The sequence below is a fragment of the Balaenoptera physalus genome, assembly GCF_965194825.1.
Source record: "Balaenoptera physalus genome assembly, chromosome: 2".
NCBI lineage: Eukaryota > Metazoa > Chordata > Mammalia > Artiodactyla > Balaenopteridae > Balaenoptera > Balaenoptera physalus.
In genome coordinates this window covers 6,026,024-6,046,078 of record NC_138883.1, presented here as the reverse complement: position 1 = coordinate 6,046,078, position 20,055 = coordinate 6,026,024, and the positions used below count along the sequence as shown (strand labels likewise).

Here is a 20,055-nt window from a genome sequence, read left to right as displayed (position 1 = left end):
CACACCTCCCGGGTCTGACAGCCACAGCGCAGGGCCAGGGGCCTGCCTGTCTCCACCAGCCCTACGGCTCGTCCGGGCTCCCCGGCAAGGCCTGCGTTTGATTTGGCCGTTTATCTTAAATGGCTAAGAGACCACCAGGGCAAAACATTTGTGTGAAGCCCTTGCCAAAACCACAAGTGAAGAAGCCCAAATTCCCTGGGTAAATAATTGAGCGGAGAAGCATCAGACAAAAGGAAAACATCAACAAGATGACGGGCAGCTGGGCCCCGGGCCGGCTCTGCCAGGGATGCCACCCCGCACCCCCATGCTGTCAGTGCCCCGCACAGGTCTACAGGGGTGGGGACCTGCCCACTCTACGGCCCCATGAGGGAGTACCCCCTCCGGAAGAGCCACAGGGCCCTGCAAGCCCACCGTGAGCCAGCAGCCTACCAATCTTGATCGTGAGTGAGCTTCCCAGCATGCCCTTGGGGGCAGGGCTCAGAGACCCACTGCACAGACCAGGAAACTGACCACATGACTGCAGAAAACTGCAGACACCAGCAGCCAGCCCCACCAAAACCCCGGCTGGCTGCCTGGCTCCAGAACCAGGGCTCTTTCTCTGTGACCCCTGTCTCTCCAAAACGGGGGTATTATCCAGGACCGGGGGCATTAGAGCATTTGAGGACCACTTGCACATGTCCTGCCAAGAGGCCAACGCTAACACCACCACCAGCACCTGGCCCCTCTGGGCCAATGAAGACCTCGTGCTAGGCTAGGCTCGGGGCTCAGGCCATTTCTGAGCCCATGACACAGCCCTGGAAGGTGTGGCCAAGACCTCATGCGCTGTTCCAGCCACAGACACTGATTTGGTGCAGGCCCTCAGGAAAGGTCAGCATCTGAGACCAATGTCGGCCACCTCCTCCCGGAAGCCTGCCCTGGCTGGTCCTTGCCTGAAACTCCCCAGCAGTGGACACAGCATGTTCGTCCTGTCAACCACGTCAGCCCCGCTTCACACCATGGAAGGCTCCGGGTCATCGTAACTGTGACAGCGGCTTTGTGCTGGGCCCCTACCACAAGGAGCTGGGCTCACCTCACCACAAACACCCCACTCGGCAGGGAAGACCACCCCCCGTTCCACAGGGGGGAAACTGAGGCTCGGAGAGGTCTGGACTCGAACCCAGTGTGTCTCCAAAGCCTGGATGTGCCCTGCCTCCGCCTGGGGCTGCAGCTGGGGTGGAGTAACCAGGGCACCCCAGAATCTTGAGAGGAAGGGTGGGAGGGAGCCTGAGGGTCCTTGGGCTGAGTCGGGCCGCTGGAGGTTACAAAAAACAGCTCCGGGCCCCCAGGTTCTGGGTGAGGCCACATCACAACCACCACCATTTACCATGGCTGAGAAAACCAGCAGGATGCCCAGGTAACTGCCGTCCCCGGCCGGAAGGGTGCAGAACCTGTGTGTCCATGGTTGGGAGGAAGGACCAAAGGGCGTGTCTGGCCGCACCCCTCTCCTTCTGGAAGGGTCGGGCTGAGTTAGGCCAGAGTCTGTAAAGGCAAAAAGTCATCCTCCAACTCAGGTAGGGGTGGGGGGCTGGGCCGCCCCCTGGAGGGGCTTCTGAGTGGCCTCATTAGACTTCCGGCCTCCATGAAGCCCACCTGCTCCAGGGACTGGCTCAGTGGACGCAGGGGAGAGGGCAGCAAGGGTCAGGGGCTTCCAATCCTAAGCTGCCCACAGAGGACCCTCTGACCTGGGGGAGGTCCCCTCATCCCAGCCAGAGCAGCTTAAACCAGAGCCCTGCCCAAAGGTGGAAATCCAAAAACACTCTTCTGAAGCTGCAAAAGCCCAAGGTGATGCCAGGAGCCACCTATTGTATGATGACAGGAAGTGTCCAGAAGAGCAAATCCACAGAGACTGAGACGGAAAGCAGAGAAGTGGCCGCCAGGGGCCGGGGAGGGGGGCCGGGGGAGTAAGGGCTAAAGGGTAGAGGGTTTCTGTGGGGGGATGATGGAAATGCTCTGGCGTCAGACAGTGTGACGGCTGCACAACGTTGTGAACATACTCAAAACCACTGACTGCACACCTTAAACTGGTGAATTTTACATTATGTGACTCTTATCTGAATTTTTTTTAAAGCCCAACGTGAAGACTGTCTCTGGCTGCAGCACCTGTCCCAGGCCACCTCCCAGCCCTGGGGGTGGCTGCCTTGAAAAGCGCAGCCAGGGAATCCAGAACACACTTGACAGAGGACTTGAGACCCTGTGACGAGACTGTGCACCTAAACACAGGCGGAGGAAGCCCAGAGCACAGAGGCCACGCTGCCTCGGAGAGAGGCCCACGTCCGTCTCCTCCTCTGCCATCTCCTGGCCGCGTGACCCGGGCTGAGTCACTGTCTCAGAGCCTCGCCTTTAAAGGAAGGTCAGGACACGCCTGGCCAGAGCCAGGCTTCTAGTAAACACCCAATAACCGTCACTATCCTTCATTTATTTTCCATTCTGGAACTTTCCCTAACTCCCTATGGTTCCTCCCCACAGCACGGCAGCAAAGGCCACCACCACCCGTCCCCACAAAGCCCTGAAAGGCACTCCTTTAAAAAGGCACTTTCTTTTGAGATCTAGGCCGGCTCCCCTCTGGAATTGGAACAGACACACGTGCACCGAGGTATGTGGCAGAGGGACGCCAAGACGCCACCTCAGCTTTACGTGGGATCCAGGTGGCTTAAAGATAAAATCCCGGCTGGCTCGATTCCTTATCATGGAAGTTCACTTTGGTTAAAGGAAAAAAGAAGTAAACAATGGCTACATACGTCATCTCATTTAAGCCCAGCAGCCCTCCTATCAGATAGCTATTAGGACCCTCCTCTCACAAACAAGGAAACTGAGGCTGGGTGTCCAACACCACAAGGCTCAGAGGCCTGAGACTCTCGCTCTATGCAATCCGTACAGAAAGGTACAAAATGACCAAAATTAAGACCCCTAAGATGCTTCCTAAGCTCCAAATCCGGGTGATTTTGAATGCCTCCATTCTGCGGCAGTCTGTAACCAGCCATCTCCCTTCTAGAAGGGCCCTGCAGATGGTCCTGCCTCACTCTGCACACATGCGCACTACCCAGCAAACACGCCCACACGGACTGATGCAGACACAAAAAACTCCCTGGAAAAGCCCCAGCCTGGTTTCGAGGGGAAGGCGAGCCTCTCCCAACGCTGCATCCTCGGTGTCCCCTCCCACACGGGAGGGTTACAGATTCCCAGCTAGCAAGAGGAGTTCTAGAATACACTGTGCAGGAGATGTATATTTTTCTCCCTACTGCTGCCTTTCAATGGATACATTTTTTAAGCCAAGAACTCCTACTGATGGTGCAAAAATGAGTCATAGATCAAGGAGGGAGACAGACAGGGAGCGAGTGCCTGTGAGTGAGGGCCACTGGCAAGGAAACCTGACAGTCCCCGCGCCCCCTCCCCCCATGCCAAGACATTAATTCTCACAAGTCGGAGAAAATTACTATGCATGAATGCAAAAAGCATGATCAGGAGTAATTAACATGGCTTCATATGCAAATTTTATTAATGCAGAAGTACAAAGTCATTATGCAAATGAGACTTACGTCAACTCTCTTGACAAATATTCATCTCTGAGGCTCAAGTTTCTTCCTTTTTATTTATTTATTTAATTTCTCTCCCCCTCCCCCACCTTTTTTTCTCCTGGTGGTTTGATTTGGTTTTTCGATTTTTTTTTTTTTTTTTTTTGGCAGGTGGGGGGCAGGTAGTGCTGGTGGCCACTTCGGTGGCAGCAAACCACGAGGTCTGTTTGACAAGTCTGCAGAGTTGTTTTTCAACCAGAGAAATTTATTCTTGCATTGTTGATTTTTTTTTTTTGTGGGGGAGTGCTGCTGGCAGGTACAAGACAGCTCATAGGAGAAGAGGAAAAAGTAAAAAAATTAGAAAAAAGCTCTGGGCAGCAGGCAGCCAATCAAAATGCCAGAGCCTGTAATGAGGGCGATTGATGGCTGTTTGGCTTTTACTGCAGGGTAATGAACTAGACTCCAGTCTGAGGAGGGGGAAAATATGAATATTCATGAGACTGTGCTCCTGCCTTTGATGATTAAAGAAATTTTTAATATTCAAATAAGCACTTGCCAAGTGATTAACAAAGAACATGCACGCAGAAATATGGAAATGGGAGCCGGGAAAGATTTGAGAGGCGAACAGACTGCAGGAAAGGCAGCCCCAAATTTCATAAACAAGATAGGCAGATAACCCAGTTCGCACGCGGGCAAATAAAAACATTTCTTTCGATCGCTTAAATATTTTGCCAGCTACTTTGTCTTAAGGATGATAAAAATATTATGTATTAAGCGGGAGGGGATAGCAGGGAGGGAGATCAGAGAGAAATCGCATGAAGTCAAATGCTCTGCTCACACTGAAGAATCCTGATCCTGACCCTAGCCCACCTCCCCGCACCCCGATGGGAAATTGGGACTCTTTCTGGTTTTTGCTAGAGAGAGAAGATGGAGGGAAGCCAGCTTAGACGTGAAAACCCAGTGATGGAGGTTCTGGCCTGCCTGTTTGGGGCACTGCATAGTGGGGATATGGCCTGGGGTTGGCATGTCCGCAGCAAGTGGTCATTTGTTGCTTCGAGGCTGGTCCAGAGGCCCAAAGGCAGGGGACCATGACATCTAGAGGCGGAGGGGGTGTGATTCTTGGGGTCTCCAACCTGGAGAGCTCAGGGCCTCCTCTGGACTCAGACCCTGGTCAAAACACCTAAGGAAAGTAGTCATAGGGAATAACAGGTCCATCTCGAGAAGGTGAGCAGACTCAGACTCTAGCACGCGGTCCGGCCTGGGCCTCTGCAGGGCCATCGAGGGAAAGGGCTCCATCAATCCAACAGCCTCCATGAGCTGTCTGCTAGGGCTCCTATTTTAACAGCTCCACCACGGGTTCACGGTGAAGCACATAATAACAGTATTAGCTAGTAAAACGATCCTGCGGTTAAAATACATCTAATTAGCAGCCGATGACATCCATTTTGGCAATTTCCTATTTGAAAGAAGCAGAGCGCTACCTTAGAGACAGGCAGTGGATACTTACCCAATAAACCCAGGCCTTTCCATCATCTGTCTCTTTCTCTCTCTCCCTTTTTTGGGGGGACTGGGGAGGGGTGGGTAGAGAGTGGGGAGTGGCTGCGACAGTGGGACTAGAGAAGAAAGATTCTAAGGAGTCGTCTTTGTTACTCGGTTTCCGAGCTACAAGGGTCCTGGGGGAGGGGTACTCAAAAAATAAATTCCTTCACTCCACAGGTATTATTTCATGTCTTTTTCTTAGTTTTTCATAACCAAGCTCTGGGAACCAGCGAAGACTAGAACTTGTTTTTCATTTCACTATATATATATATATAAAATAAGACAAAGCAGAAGGGGAATCCAAGGCTTTAAGTGAACGCAGTGAGTCGCCGTGAGAACCTGCAAGCCCAAGGTCAGGTCCCCAAGGCAGGCCCCGAGGATGCGTGGGTGTGGGGACATGGCTTGGTCACTGCACCAGAGCGTTTGGGGGACCTAAAAATCCCCTATGGGGCGCTGCGGCTCCCCAAGTCCCACTTCCCACTACTGGATTCACATTTAGTCAGGCAAGTCTGAGCACCCACCAAGGTGTCCCTGGCTGCAGCAGGTTTGGGTTTGGGGGTGCCTGTGTAAGGTCCTTTAGAAGAGAAGCAAGGAAAAGGAGAAATGAGGTCTCACGGGGTTTGCACAGCTGCGTTTCAAGCCTTCCTTTACGGTCATTACAGGAGAGACAAAACACATAGCTCCAATCCATGCCTTTCCTGAGGCTGCACGCTGCAAACAGCAGCCCTCTCGCCTGCCTGGGAGGGTGGAGATTCCGATGCAGGTGGAAGGGGCTGCTTGGCTTCCCTCACTGCAGCCTGGGCCTGGCCGGGCTTAAGAACACCGTGGGTACCCAGTGCCGGGCGGCAGGAGGGAGGCCTGCGAGAACATCTCTGGGCTTAAGGCCAGGTCCACTGCCACTCCCCCAGTGCCCATCCAGAGACCGCCCAGAGCCCTGGGTTAACACCAGGGCATCTTCCTGCACCCACATTCTCAAGAAGGCTTGGCCACCGAGAGGAGGCCAGAAGCACAGCCCTCCCGACACCCTGAGCCAGGCCACCCCCCCTTGTCTGCCTCCCACCTCCTGTGCTCCTGAGATCTGTCACAGTGAATCACCGCTTCAACTATTTTTGCTCTGCAGTACGCGGCACATTTAATGCATCCCAGAAAAGGGAGAGGCGAGGCACAGGAACAACCTTGCCCCCCAAAAACACCACCACACCCGCTTTCCTCCTTCCACCAGGGCTCGAAAAGGGAACACCCTCCCGGGCAGCTGCATCTTGCAATTAGAAGCAGGCACACACGCACACCCCCTGGCCAGGTCCAAAAGCACCTGTTCCAATGACTACCAACCACAACTTCCTCAAGATGCAAGCAGCTGAAATACTCCAGGGCAGCAGATCCCCTTTCCTGCGCCCTGAGCCAAGGATCAGTGAGGCTACATCACAGATTCCAAAACCTTCCCTGGCCCTTCCAAAAGGTCCAATAAGGGAGCAGAGGAAATTTCACAGGCACTGCTGGGGAGGCAGGGTGTGGCTGAACCATATTCTGTGAACCATTTCGGGGTAAGATGGAGGCAGCTGAGCAAGTACTCGGGCTGACCATGCCAACCCCTAGTGGGCACCTGCAGGAGGAAGTACACAGCTTCAACTCTCCTTTTGCTGTCTTTCGGGGAAATCCCTGGAGCTCTCTGAACTGCTGGGATGCCAGTAAACACAATCACTTGTTCTCCAGCCGGGAGGTGAGGTCTAGGCACCGTGGCTTCGAGACACACACAGATAAATAGGTATGAGTCCTCTGGGATGACCTCAGCAGGAAGGGTCGGCCAAATTGGGGCCCACGATCCTGGAATGGGCAGGCCTGGGGACAACAGAAGGCGAAACCATGTGTCTCACTAGCTAGGAAAATGTATGCATGAACATCTATTATAGAGAGATTGTACATATATGCATACACACACACTCACGCATCCATCAGCAATGTGGGCATGTTAAAATGCCTGCATGCATTCCACGCACTCTATAGAGGCCAAGGACAAACCAGAGTTGACAGATTCTGTGAACCTCACCAGCAAAAACAGCCGACCAATACCTAGCAGAGGAATTTCCCCTCTCCCCCTGATTCGGGCCTTCTGATCAGAAGCTGGGTAGCGGCTTCAATCTTCAGCAGTTCCTGCCCTAAAACACAATGTATGCAAGATCCTCAAGGAATCTTCTCTTGGGCTGCATCAGGAGCCACAAACAGTATAAGCACGTACCTTCACGAAGCACCCCTGGGCAAAAAGCTCATTCTATACGTGGAAGTCAGAAGCTGGTTAAATCGTTTGGATTTCAAGCAGGAAGACTTTGGGACTTGGGGTCAGGACCCTGCGGCCCTTTCCCAGATGGCCAAGCTCCAATGACCAGCTTGGCCAGGCAGGCCTTAGACATGTCCCCATTCATTTCAGCCTGGGGGGAGGGGGGAGGGGGGAATCCACAGTCAAGACAGAAGTCACGTGTCACATGAAGGGAAATAAGCCAGGAGGTGATTCTTCAGATTTGGTGCCTACAGTGAGTTTTAAACTAAGGGCGTATTTTTGTTTCGCGTCAGCATCCACTGGGCCTGGTATCTGAGGGATGCCTGGGAACACCGAATCCTGACATTTGTTTACAAGCTGGTGAGTTCACAAGTTGTCGTGGTTTGCAGGTCCCACCAACTCCAACACTGGCTTTGCCATGTGCAGAGCCCACAATGGAACCACAGGACAAAGACTGAACTATGAGAACCCCAGAGAATTAAGAATGAAAATAAGGCAGCACAGCCAATGAAAAGAACATCAAGCCATTGGAATGCCCAGCAAGGTGCCCAGCAAGGAGGTTACCCTGATGACTCAGTCTGAGAGGAGCAGGCAGGAAAAGGGATTACAATTCCAGGTGTTGATGGAGTTGTGGATTTGAGCAATGCAGGCACCATCGACCTTTTTTAACATCAGACCATAAAATTCTACCTGGGCAATAAGGGAACATGCAACCACAAGGGCCAGTGGAGTTCCTTGTTTTAGATGGACTAGAAATTTAACTCGATTACAAGGATGTTTTAAAAAATCATAAATAATAAAGGAAGACAGGAAGGAAGGGAGAGAGAGAGGGAGGGAGGGAGAGAGGGAGGGAGGGAGGGAGGGAGAAAGAGAAAGAAAAAGAAGAAAAAAATCCTATTGTATTAAAAAAAAAAAAAACCCTGCTACAGTGTAAATGCATTTTTTGGTTTTAGTTGCATTTATTAGAGTTACATGCAATTGATCTCTACTATTGTAATAAAAAACCCAGCTCTCCCCTGCATTTTGTCGTTGATTGAGTCTTCTTCTTCTTCTTTCATTTCTTTTTACCTTTTGCTAATGGACATATAAAACACTGAGGTTCAATGCTTTGCATCACGTAAGAACAAAATCTTTCTATGGCCTCTTTATGTTTCTAAGCCAAGTCTGAAATGTCACTGACTAAAACACACTGAACAGGCCTATAATTACTTTCAACAAAATAGTTCCTTTAACTGAGTTTTCTGTAGGTAGCTGGCATTTCACATACATATTGTGAGCCTTCCTTTCAGCGCAGGTAGCACTTGATGGCGAAAATCACCAATGTTTCTTCTCAGGGGGCCGTCTGACAGCCACCTTCTTACTTCTTCTTCGACGTGAAATCATTTTCCTTTCCTAACACACCAACAGTGACGTACAGTGTGTGCACAACAAAATTTGTAAAAATTAACACTTCGCCGGATTAATTTAATAAAGATTGTTAGCACATTAACACCAATAACATTGCTCCTTGCGATTCAGTCTAGCCGCGTTCCCGGTGTCGCTGTAACAGGGGTTTACGTTCAGCTGAGGTTTACACCGCCATTTAATGTAATTAAAGAAACCGAAAGTGCAGTCCTCAATGGAAATATCATTTCTATTGCGGAGTATTCCCATTAGAAATTGGGGGAAATCAGAGCACGCTGACTTTGATTTTGTTGTAATTTTCTTTTCCCTTGGCTCTCTCTGAAACAGAGCTGATGTCCTGGACCTCACACTGAATGCACTGCAAAGATTCCCTGATAAGACCCGCCTAGCCTCCTGGAAGCAGCGCCCAACATTTATGTGCCATTGTTTTGATTTTGAAACTGTTAAAAAAAATTTTTTTTAATCTCTAGTCTATATTTGGCTGTAATTCTCTGCCCAGCAAACAGCATCACGTCGTGAAAATGACTTTTCAGATACCCCCAAGCAAGATTATGGATAAAAACCCAAAGGAAGGGAGGCCTCCCCAGCTGTTCTTATATATAAACAACGATAGTGTAGCTAGAATCCCAACAAGCTCCAAACCCCGAACCTGGACAAGAATTGAGCTATCACCTCAGAGGATGATCACAGCAAAAGCACTTGCTCAGGAGGCCTCCGAAACTAAACAGACACAACACCAACCTGAAAACAGGAAAAAAAAAATCTTTGTACTACATCATCCAAAATGGCAGAGAAAATTAAGTCTTGGGGCAGAAATGAACCCGACTCAGCTCTCCGGGCCGAGCAAACAAAAGTGAGACGGTTTCTAAGCCTGCTTGCCTCAGGTCCCTGTGCTGTGCAGGTGACTGAGTGGGGTTTTTTTTCCCCTTCCCTAAGTGCATTTTAATACCCTTATTCTACAATACATCCTAATTTCTTTGGGGAGAAAGAAAAAAAAAATTAGTGTCACTTAAAAAACGTCACTCTGTTTTGCAAAATCCAGCAGCTTCCTTGGCAGCAAGAGAGGCTGGCTGGCATTATCCCCTCATTTGACAAAACTACTATTTCTGGGCATGTGCTCAAAAACAGGTAGGAAGCAAATGCTGAGAAATAAGGAAGTAAAAACAGCCAACAGATTTTTCACTACCAAGAGCGCCAAGCGTAAACATGATTTATTTAGCTGTGTTTAACGTCTGTCCTCCACACAGCTACGAGACCACTTGGGTTGAAGGAAGGGTGGGGAGGAGGGGACAGAGTCGGGGGTGGGGGGTGGAGCTGGGGGGACAGCAGGGGACCGTGGAGTGGGGGGCGGCCCTGGCTGAGGACTTTCTGAACGGCTCCGTTCAGAGTTTTAGGAGAACAAGAATCTTTAGCCCCAAAATACATGCATGTGTCAAAAGAAGGCAGCAGTAATCTGCTGGTTAATTAACGAGCTGCCACTAACAAAAGATGGAAAACCCAGTTCATACAAACAATATTTACATGGGAGCTGCGAGATCCTGTCCCCAGCCCCCCACAGTTGCCTTCCTCTTTTGCAAACCACGTGGGCTGGGTGCAGGGAACGGCGAGGAGGCCCTCCGGGTTGGGGGGGGTTCCGAGCTTCCAAGTCCAGGGGGAAATCTCACTGCCTTCCCTGCCCACCCTTGCATGCCCACGTGGAATTGACTGAGATCTGTATTCAATTAAGGAGCACCAGACAGCTTCTGGCTCCAAGCCTGCACCAACGCAGGCTACGGGATCTGCCGTGCCTCCTCCACCCCCTCCAGCTCCCACGCCGATGCCAGGGAACCAGGGCTCCATCGCGTCCCCCGTGGAGAAGGCGGAGTGCCACACACCCCCACCCCGGCCCCAACCCTCAAGCCTGGGGTCTCGGCCCTCCTGGGGTGAACCAACCACATACGTAAAGAAAGCATCCGTAGTTTCCAACTAGCAAAACTAAGCCAGAGGTTTGGGGCCTTGCCAGAAGTGATTCCTATTAAAAGTCGAATTCAAGTCATTCAGCATTTGCTAGAAAAAGAATCCAAGCCTCTTCAAAAGAAAACCGGCAACAAAAATGTAAGACGAAGCCCCAACAGGACACTTGGGGCCTCCCATTTCCCCCGTGAAGGTACCATTTCAGTGCAGCCAGCTGTGTGCTCAGTGGGCATAAATGCCAATTTTTGTTAGCTTTGTGACGCGGTGGTATAGCAAACCGAGAATTTCCTCACCAGTCTGCACTGAGTTCCTTCCTCACCTGCACTTAGCAAGACTGTGCACTTAAAGGCTGCCTGCTGTATGCACTCCTCCCCAACACAAATCTACACTCCCTTTGCTCCACTCCTCTCCTGGGGCCAGACACCAAATGTCAGGAAAGATACCTTTTCTGGTGCACTCAGGTCAAGGACAACAACTCTATATTAGGATTCTGAATCACATGACAGTCCCCAACAATAACAAGGAGCTGAGGGAGAGGGGGCAGCTCCCTAAAATGAATGGGGATGGGGAGAGGTGTTTCCTATTGGTATTAGGTTCCTAAATTGGAAATTCAAGTCCTGCCCCTCACACCCCTCCTAAATCTCCCAATTCTTCCCCCTGCCATTGAAAATGACAAGCTACACAAGTAGCTGTTTGATTCCTTTCCTTTGCAAATTAGTCACCCTGCCCCCATGGACTAATAAACAAGAACAGTTTACACTTTTATGATGTCTTTGCAATCAGCAATTACTTCACTCCTCCAGAATGATTTGTTTTCAGATCTGGATGGCAGCAGGAGCATAAACACTTGGATAGCCCCATTTTACAGATGAAGAAAGGAAGAGATGAACTGGTTTGCCCTACGCTTTTTAGGAGCAAACCCATTTCAGACTTGCAGGTCCTTGCTCACATCTAGGATACTTCAACACGGCCCCCAGCACAAGAGCAACAGCTAATACTGATCACAAGTCTAACCCAGACTCAGGTGCTGCCTGGAGGCCATGCTCATAGAAAATCCTCTAAGAAAATCGAGATTGCTCACAGCAATAACATTGAAGATGCTTAACTGCACCTCTGGAGGAGGCCTCCCCGGGATCCCTGTGGCTACCAGTTCCATGGGTATTTCTACACGATCCAGCCGACAAAATCCCCCGTTCTCAAGCAAATCTCCAAAACATGGCTCCCGATCAAAGCAAGGCTAGTCACCTGTGCCCTGCAGACCTGTCCCACGGCTCAAAACAACATGCCGCAAAAGCAGCCCACCTGCCACTCGGACACTGAAAGGTGTGTGTCCTCCAGAGGAGGGAGAGGACCCAGAGGGGCTGCGAGCTCTCTTCGAGGATTCTGAACAAGAACCTTCCACCACTCTGCCCCAAGGCTTAACCAAAAACTAGCGGGAGAAATCACTAGTAAGTTTTATCATTGTTGAACCGTCAAAATAAAGAAAACAGAAATAAGGTGGCCTCCTCCTCCCCGCGATAGCCATTAAATCAGCCAATCACACGTTCACCTGTCTTGCAAGCCAAACATGATCACACCCGCACACACACACACACACCTGGTCTCCAAAAATCCTGAAATGGACATCCCTCTAAAGGAACTGCAGAGACCCAGGAGGAGGCCCCTCGAATACACACCCATAATTAGTGTTTCATGTTTCTTTCTGTAAAGGAATCCGGTAACATAAATATTAATCAAACATGAGAATCTGCCTCTTCAGTCTTGGACCATTATGAGTGTCGGATTGTGATCTTTACCCGTATTTACAGATATTCAAAGGCAGATTCTATCTTGTTAGAACTGTTATAAATGGACGTCTGAGAAATCAACGAGCAAGTTCAGGCAGATATGAAAACCTTCCTGTCCCGGACTGGCAGCAGCTTTGAGTTCCCAAGTGTTGAATTTGTTATTTTCCGCAGGCCTTTCAAAAAAAAAAAAAATTGACAAATGCCTTCAGCAGAAAAGCTAGCTGCTCAAAGTTCGGGTAAGCTAAATCTGAGATTTTTTTAAGATCACCTCTTACTCAAAATGCCATGAAAGCATTGTTTACAAAATACTTTAGCCTTTGAGAGCACAGAAAGTGCCATATTAATATTCTGTTATGATTGGGGTCAGCCCACATCATAAATATATATGTATATACATTTTTTTTTAATTACCTTGACTCTTGTTACAGCAAATATATTCTGATTGGTTCAGACCTACTTCTGAATAATGGAAAATAGAGACATGGTTCCAATTCTAGCTAGAAAAGCTGTCATGGTGAAGGTAAACTTTTAATCTTCTATAGGCAAACAGCATACATTTTTATTTCCAGAGCAACAGCTTTTGGGGAAATGTTTGAACATTCTCTTAAGAGCTTTGTGGTAAATACATTGGGCGTCCAACCAATGCTTTTCTGGGTCTTTAAGGGCCTGTTGGAGTGCTTTAAACAATTGGAGGCCAATTTTTAGGAAGCAAAAATAAAGAGCGACTCCTAGTACGGTGACCATTTGCATTCAAATTCTCTTTGGGGGGGTTATTGTAAGAGGTCAGGCTGGAAGAAGGACTGACATTAATTCCCTGTAATTCCAGGAGGCTTTGTGCCCCATGCTAGTGAAGGGTTCCATTCCCACACAATTGGGAAAACACTTTTGTTCCTGGGTGCTTTAAAATCCCAGCCCCAGGAATTCCCTCTAGAAAAGCAGACTCTCTCTCCTCCCCCGCAAAAACAAAACAAAACTCCAAAGAAAACCACTTTGGGACAGGGCTTTTGGCCCGGGATGGACATAAAAGGCACAAGGGAACTCTTTGAGGCACCTTCCAACCGGGCCTCACCTGGATCTAGGGAACTGTGGGACTCTGCCGGGCCGGGCCAAGGCGGGTTGATGAGGGCGGCAGGACCCTCTAGAGCATAGGCGGCAGGAGGAGAGGGGATCCCCAGGCGCCCCCAAGACCTGGGACCAACGCCAGGGAAGGAGTGCCACCCCAGCCTAGAAGGCCCGCCCCTCGCGCGAGGCGGGTGGGAAAGGGGGGTCCACTGGCAGGAGTTTTCAGGAGTCCTGAAATGCAACTCCCCACGCACGGAAAGGTCGCCAGCGCGGGCGCACGCCGGGGGTCTGGGGAGGGGGCGGCGGCGGCGGCGGGTGGAGGAGAGGCGGCCCTGCGCGCACAAAGGGGCCCCGGGCCCGCGGCCTCCCCGCCCTTGACCTTGGGTCTCCGCCTCCATCCATCTCCGCGCGCTGCCAGGGAAGAGGGCTGGCCCGGGGCCAGGGGCGAGCTCGCCGGGCGGCTTCGGAGCCGGGGACCAGGGGGGAGGATATCGGAAAGAAAGACTCAAGGGCAGCGAAGTGCTCCGAAGAAACCTGCATTCCAACTCCCCCGGCTCCTTTGGGAGCCGAGCCGGGTCTTGGGGCGTCTCCGATTCACAGCACGCCTCCGCCCCCAAGGAAAAGTTGCACGGATGCGCGAAGGAAGCCCCCTCCCCTGGGCTAACCCTACGACTCGCCCGCACCCCGCCTTCCACGGACCCGGGCCGAGAGGGGGAGGGGCGCTGTCACGGGAGGAAGAAAGGAGCGCGCCTTCCCGGCCAGGCCAGACGCGGGCAGGGTCAGCTGCGCCTCCGCCCGCCCCTCGCCGCCCAGCTCGGGCAGCTGGCCCATTAAGCCCCCGAATTATGCATGGGCCTGAAGCCCCCTCGGCCCTCCCGCCCCTGGAAGACGCAATCTACGTGGGCGGCGGCCGGGGGCCGGGTGGGCAGGAAGGAGTGGCTGATGGTCGCACAGCCGCGCGCCCCGGGCGCAGACCGGAGAGGCCGCTGGAGAGTCGGCGAGCCCGGCTGCCCCGCGGGGGCCAGACGCGCCCAGAGGCCCTCGAGCAGAGCCTCTGCACCCCCGGCGGGACCAGGACCGGCCGGGAGAGGGGCACCGACCGCAGGGGAGGCCCCCGGAGCGGTCACGAAGTTGCCAGAGTGTCCGCCCATTTCCCGTACGAGGTTGGGGGGGGGGGCTCCGGCCGCCCCCTCGCCCCTGCCTGAGCTCTGCACCACCCGCCGCGCAAAAGGCCATTGTGTGCCCGGTCTTGGCAGGGAAGGGAGACTAACGGACCCCAACCTTGGAGGCGGCCCCGGGGGGGCGGGGCCTAAAGTCCCCCGCCGGTGTGGCAGGAGGCGCTCCGTCCCCGCCCCCTCCCACGGGGGAGGGGATGACTTGCAGGTGGTGGGCACCGTGGGGGGGAGGGGAGGGGACTAGGCTGGGGGTGGGGGAGTCGCAGGAGATCCGGAGAGGCGGCCAGAGGACTCTTACACTTTGTAACCGTCAGGACACACGGGAAATTGCGTTCGTGGTGAGGCAGGTGGCGGCTGGTTTCATGGGAGCGGGAGAAAGGGGTTCAGTCTCAGAGTTGGGAGGATTTAGGTGTCCATCTTCCCACCCTCCCCCGTAACGCGCCAACGACCCAGGCCCCAAAGCGCAGGGCAGCCTCGTAACCCCTCGGAGTCAGGCATTCCCCACAGCTGGCTGCGTTCGGTGTCTGGAACCGCTGTGCTCCGGGCGGGCAGCACGACCCCGACGCCAGAGTGTGGACCTTGTTTGCTGTCTTAGGCCCCATTTGTTTCCTCTCCCCTTCCCTCCGAAGCAAAGGCCAGGTCAGGAAAATTAACATACTTCTTTTTCCCAGCCAGTAAAGTCGCCTCGCCTCCTTTGCAGGGAAAGTTTTACAAGCCAGTGATGTCAGTGATGCAGGGAGAAGACCACACTGCTTAGATTTCTTAATTGTCTGGCTTTGAACTCGGGGTGGGAGGGGGGAAGAATCCACTCTGGCTCCCTTGGAGAACTTAGTTTTGTGGGGTCTACCAACCTCAAACGTTTTAGCCAGTTGCTGGGGTGGGAGGGGGTCATCAAAGGTCTGTCCTGTTTCTCCTTAAGGGAGAGGAAGAACCCTAGATGACTGTGGTCACACTGAGCCCAGGACAGGCAGTCCCTGGCCCCCAGCCCCAGGGGAGGTCCCCTAGAACCCAGCTGGGGGCCATGCTCTCCAGATGCCATGCTCCGGCCCAGAAAAGCCTTTGAAATAAAGCCAGCGTTTCCTCCACTACTTTCAAGGATCCCCTTGGTACCTGATGTCAGGAGAACAAGCGTGTTTTCTGGACACTGCTGGGTTAGACAGGCATCCTCCCTCGCGCTCCATCACAGCCCAGGCACCGAGGCTGTCAGGCCACGGGGCTCTGCACATGCGGGTTCTTCTTGGGTGGGCGAGGACCCACGCACCTGTTGGCACCTTTGAGTCTGGATTCATCTGCCTACACCGAAGGCTGTGTCCACACTTGGAACGTGAAGGCGGTGGAAGCTGCCCAGGGTATTCAGCCAGGGTCAGCAGCCCTGATCAAATACTGCCTTGGCTTAGAGAACCAGCTTGCTGTCTCAGGCTGGGGGATGCACCCCGCCCTTGGTGGTACATCCAAATAACTGCCTTCTCCTCTCCACACCAGGACGGGGGGATTCTGACTTCTCACGTCCAACGAAATGCCCTTTTGTTGCTATTCTGCCACCCAAAGGAGCCTGGGGTCCCAGTTTCCATGCTGTCTGAGCAGCGGCAGGCAGCCCTTCTCCCAGACCTGTCTCTCATTCAAGTGGTCCCACCTCTCCCTCCCAGGCCTCCCCTCCCACACCCACCTAGCCTCAGCAGAGACTTCTCCTTCCTGAGCGCCCCCCACGCAGGGGGCCTCCAGAGCAAAACCAGCAGACCAGGAAGACAGCCCTAAGGACACCCACTTAAAAACAAAATAAAACGAAGCCCTGCCTTCTCCAGAAAGGCCTCCCTACCCCTGAGTCCAGCTAAGGGCCTCCAAGTCCTGATCCACCCCCACCCTGCCACCTGGAGCTCCTCCCTGGGCTCAATTCCAGCAAAGCTGACACTCCTGCCCCCTTAGGTCACTGGCTGCCACCTAGCAGTGCCTGGGCCAGGATGGGTCCAGATTCTGTGGGACCTGAGCTTTATACAATGCGGGGCGGTCCTCTTAACAAGAAAACAAAATACCAAGCCATATCTACAACACTGGGGACAGTGCCCAGAAGGGACCTGGGCACTCAAAGGACCCCTAACCTAAATTCCATCAGTCTCACTGGGCATGCACCAAATCCTCCCAGAAGAATCTTCACAGCTTGGAGCGGAAAGAGACCCTGTTTATCCTTTAGTGTAATAGTTTTCATTTTCAGCCACCAATTTCTTCAAAGAAAACCTACTTCCTAAGCCCAATATGTAACAAATGAGGAAAGTCCCTGAATGAACTTGCTTTATTCAATAAAATTAAACTTTCTGGCTTCTTAAAAAAAAGGAAGGGAATTTAGGTGGAAAGTTGGAGTCTACCCCCTACCCTGCTGCCAGGCTCCGGCAGCTGTTAGAAACCACTGGTGGCTCCTTCTCATATTTTGGCTAAGGAAGTTCAGGCCCAGAGAGGGGTAGGGTCTGCTCAAGGTCACACAGCATGCGGGCCACAGGTTTGGGACCTGCCCCTCCCCACACTGCATCCAATAAGCTCACCTGCCTGTTACTAACCCTACCCTGGGTGGGGGTCAGCTCCTAACAGGACAGTTTTGCACAGACGGCAGTAGGCACAAAATCCACAGACATGCCTAAGACAGGGCTGGGGGGTCCACTGTCCTGATTCCTTCACCCCACACTAGACCCCAAGTGCCATCACGGAGCTCCACCCTTAGGGTGGAAATCGGGAGCAGAAGGGGTCTGTGCCAGCCACAAAGACCCACATGAACCCCGGGCGGCCTGGGCTCCCTGGAGATGACCCGGTGAGGACCCCATGCCACCCTGCGAAGGCCACTGGCTGGAAGTCAGGAGCCTAGTTTCTAGGCACAACCGCGCCACTGACTCACAGGGTGGCTGTGCAAGGCGCCTAAAGTCTCTAGGACTCAGTTTCCTCGTCTACAAAATGAAAGTAATATCTGATTTACCGCCTTGGTGGGGCAGAGACAGCGGATGGGAACGTGGGATGAAATATGACCACCGGCAGCCCATGCCTCACCACAGGAAAGAGCATGACTGCCGGAGTTTACACCATGGGCCCCTGTTCACTGGCTGTGTGACCTTGGGCAAATGACTTAACGTCTCTGTGCTTCAGTTTCCTCTTCTGTAAAGTGAGGTTGCTAGGAGAATTAAATCAGTTAATATGTGTAAAACCCTTCAAACAGTGACTGGCACGAAGGATGTGTTAAAGTAAAAATCCAAATATGAAAAACTCAGTCTTTTTGTCTCCTCGGTGAAAAGAGGAATCCAAGGGCACAGGGGGTGACAGCCCGGCTGCCTTATTTATATAACTTACTGACGTAGAGCCCACTCCGAAGAGATTCTACAGTTGCTGGTTATGCATTAGTCAGGCAGGAAAATTAGGGGGGGGGGGGAAGCTGTCAAATGCCTAATAAAAAACTTAAGTCAACTACTAACTATTTACTGTCAAATAAAAACCCTAATAATAATAATAATAATTGAGGCTGAATGCTGGTTAGGTTCTCCGCTTGGGAGCCCAGTGCCTTTTTCTCTCACTCTCTTCCTTGACTTTCCTTCCCCCTTCCTGCCCTACTGCTGGAAGCAGGGATCCACCTATATAAATCACAGATAATAAGGTCCAAGACCTAAAAAGGGGAGAAAAAAATGACCCTTTAGCTGACTGGTATTTCGTGTCTTCTTAATTCAATACAACTTCCAACTACGACTCAGTGCTACAGTCACATTGCGTAGCTGCTGACACTCTTTGCCATGGTTTGGACAGTTTACCAAGGTACCTGCCATGTCCTGCCTCCCTGGGAGGCCAGCAGGACAGGGACCACTCACCCCCGTTTACAGGTGAGGAAACCAGGACTCGTGAGGGGAAATGGCTTGCCTCAAGCCACAGGGCTGGGCAGCCTGGTGTGGCCAAAGGTCACCTGTCCCTATTCAAGATAAACGGGGTCTGGACTCAGCCCTGCCGGCAACCAGTTACACAAGCTCAGACAAGTCTCGTAGTAGGCAAGAATGGGGAATCAGCAAAGAGATCCTTCCAGCTCAGGCCAGGAGGCCAGAAGCCCCATGCACCCCACTGGCGGCTCTATTATTAACAGTTAAGAATCCACAGGGACCTACTATATGCATACACTGTCTAAACCAAACCTTATAACAAGCCTGAATGGTAAGGAAGATTATCTCCATTGTACAGCAAACAGAGATTTGGAGAAGTGAACATATGGCTGTAGGTCATACAAGCCACTGGCAAAACGCAAATTCCAGCCCTGGTCCATCTGAATTCACATTTTATTGCTTGCTTTTCTGCCACCTTCACCAGGAAGTATGGGCAACTGTATGAGGATGCCTGGGACTGTGCATCAAGGGTTTTGGGGGCCTGAGGCCTCCTGGCAGTATCTCCAAGTGTCATACCCGGGACAGTCTTCAAAGACCACCTTGAATGGGGTCTAGAGATAGTGCCTGCCACCAATGGCTCCACCAGCCAGGCAGAATTAGAATACCTCTTCTCCCTAAAGGCCTCCACACCCTGTGCTATCCGAGGAAGCCAGGCAGACCTGAATCTGATTCCACTTTGCTGTGTGACCTCGGGAAAGTCCCTTAACCTCTCTGAGCCCCAGCTCAAAGTGGGATTAGAAATATCTATATTTCAGAGTGGGGTTAATGGTATCTGTTTCAAGACTGACATCTATTTCAAGGTGAGAAAACCCAAGAAAAGCACCTGGCACGGTGTGGGTGACCAAGTTGGCCCCCTCTTCCCCACCACCCACAGGCCCTGCCCAAGCTCTGAGGTCAGCCCTGCAATGCCCAGCACCCCAGCCAGAGCCCAGGGCCCTGTCCCTCAGACAGAACACTCCATGACTCCTTGGTGCAGACAGAACTAGTAATTAGCTGTCACGATTTAATAATAAAAAAAGATAATCCATGCCACAACACACATGGATTTAACTAATCTTAATTTGAAGGGAAAATAACAACTCTAAATATATCAAATGCAAGTTTTTTAAGACAACCTGCAAGTGGGGTTTATCTCCAGTTTCCAGCACAAGCAAGTTATTTAGTTTCTCCCACTGGCCAAGCTAATATTCTTTTTTTCACACTTATTTATTTTTTACAGTCTGATACGAACATTCTCAGAGCAGCATGTAAATCCTCCAGCTGAGCAGAAGCCCTTTTCTGCAACGCATTTTGTCACTGGGATCCCAAACCAAAGCCCTGGTCTGTGCCCTGCCTGCTACGTGAACCCCACCCCCTACCCGCAGACACACCCTGGCCCTTCCCGGGTTCCCAACAGAGACATACAGAGCG

At 52.0% G+C, this 20,055-nt stretch overlaps 1 protein-coding gene across 15 annotated transcripts in view; it reads right to left on the bottom strand.

The window, feature by feature from the left end:
• Window positions 1-20,055, bottom strand: part of BCL11B (BCL11 transcription factor B) — a 93,342-nt gene that overhangs the window by 52,459 nt on the left and 20,828 nt on the right. The window lies entirely within an intron of this gene.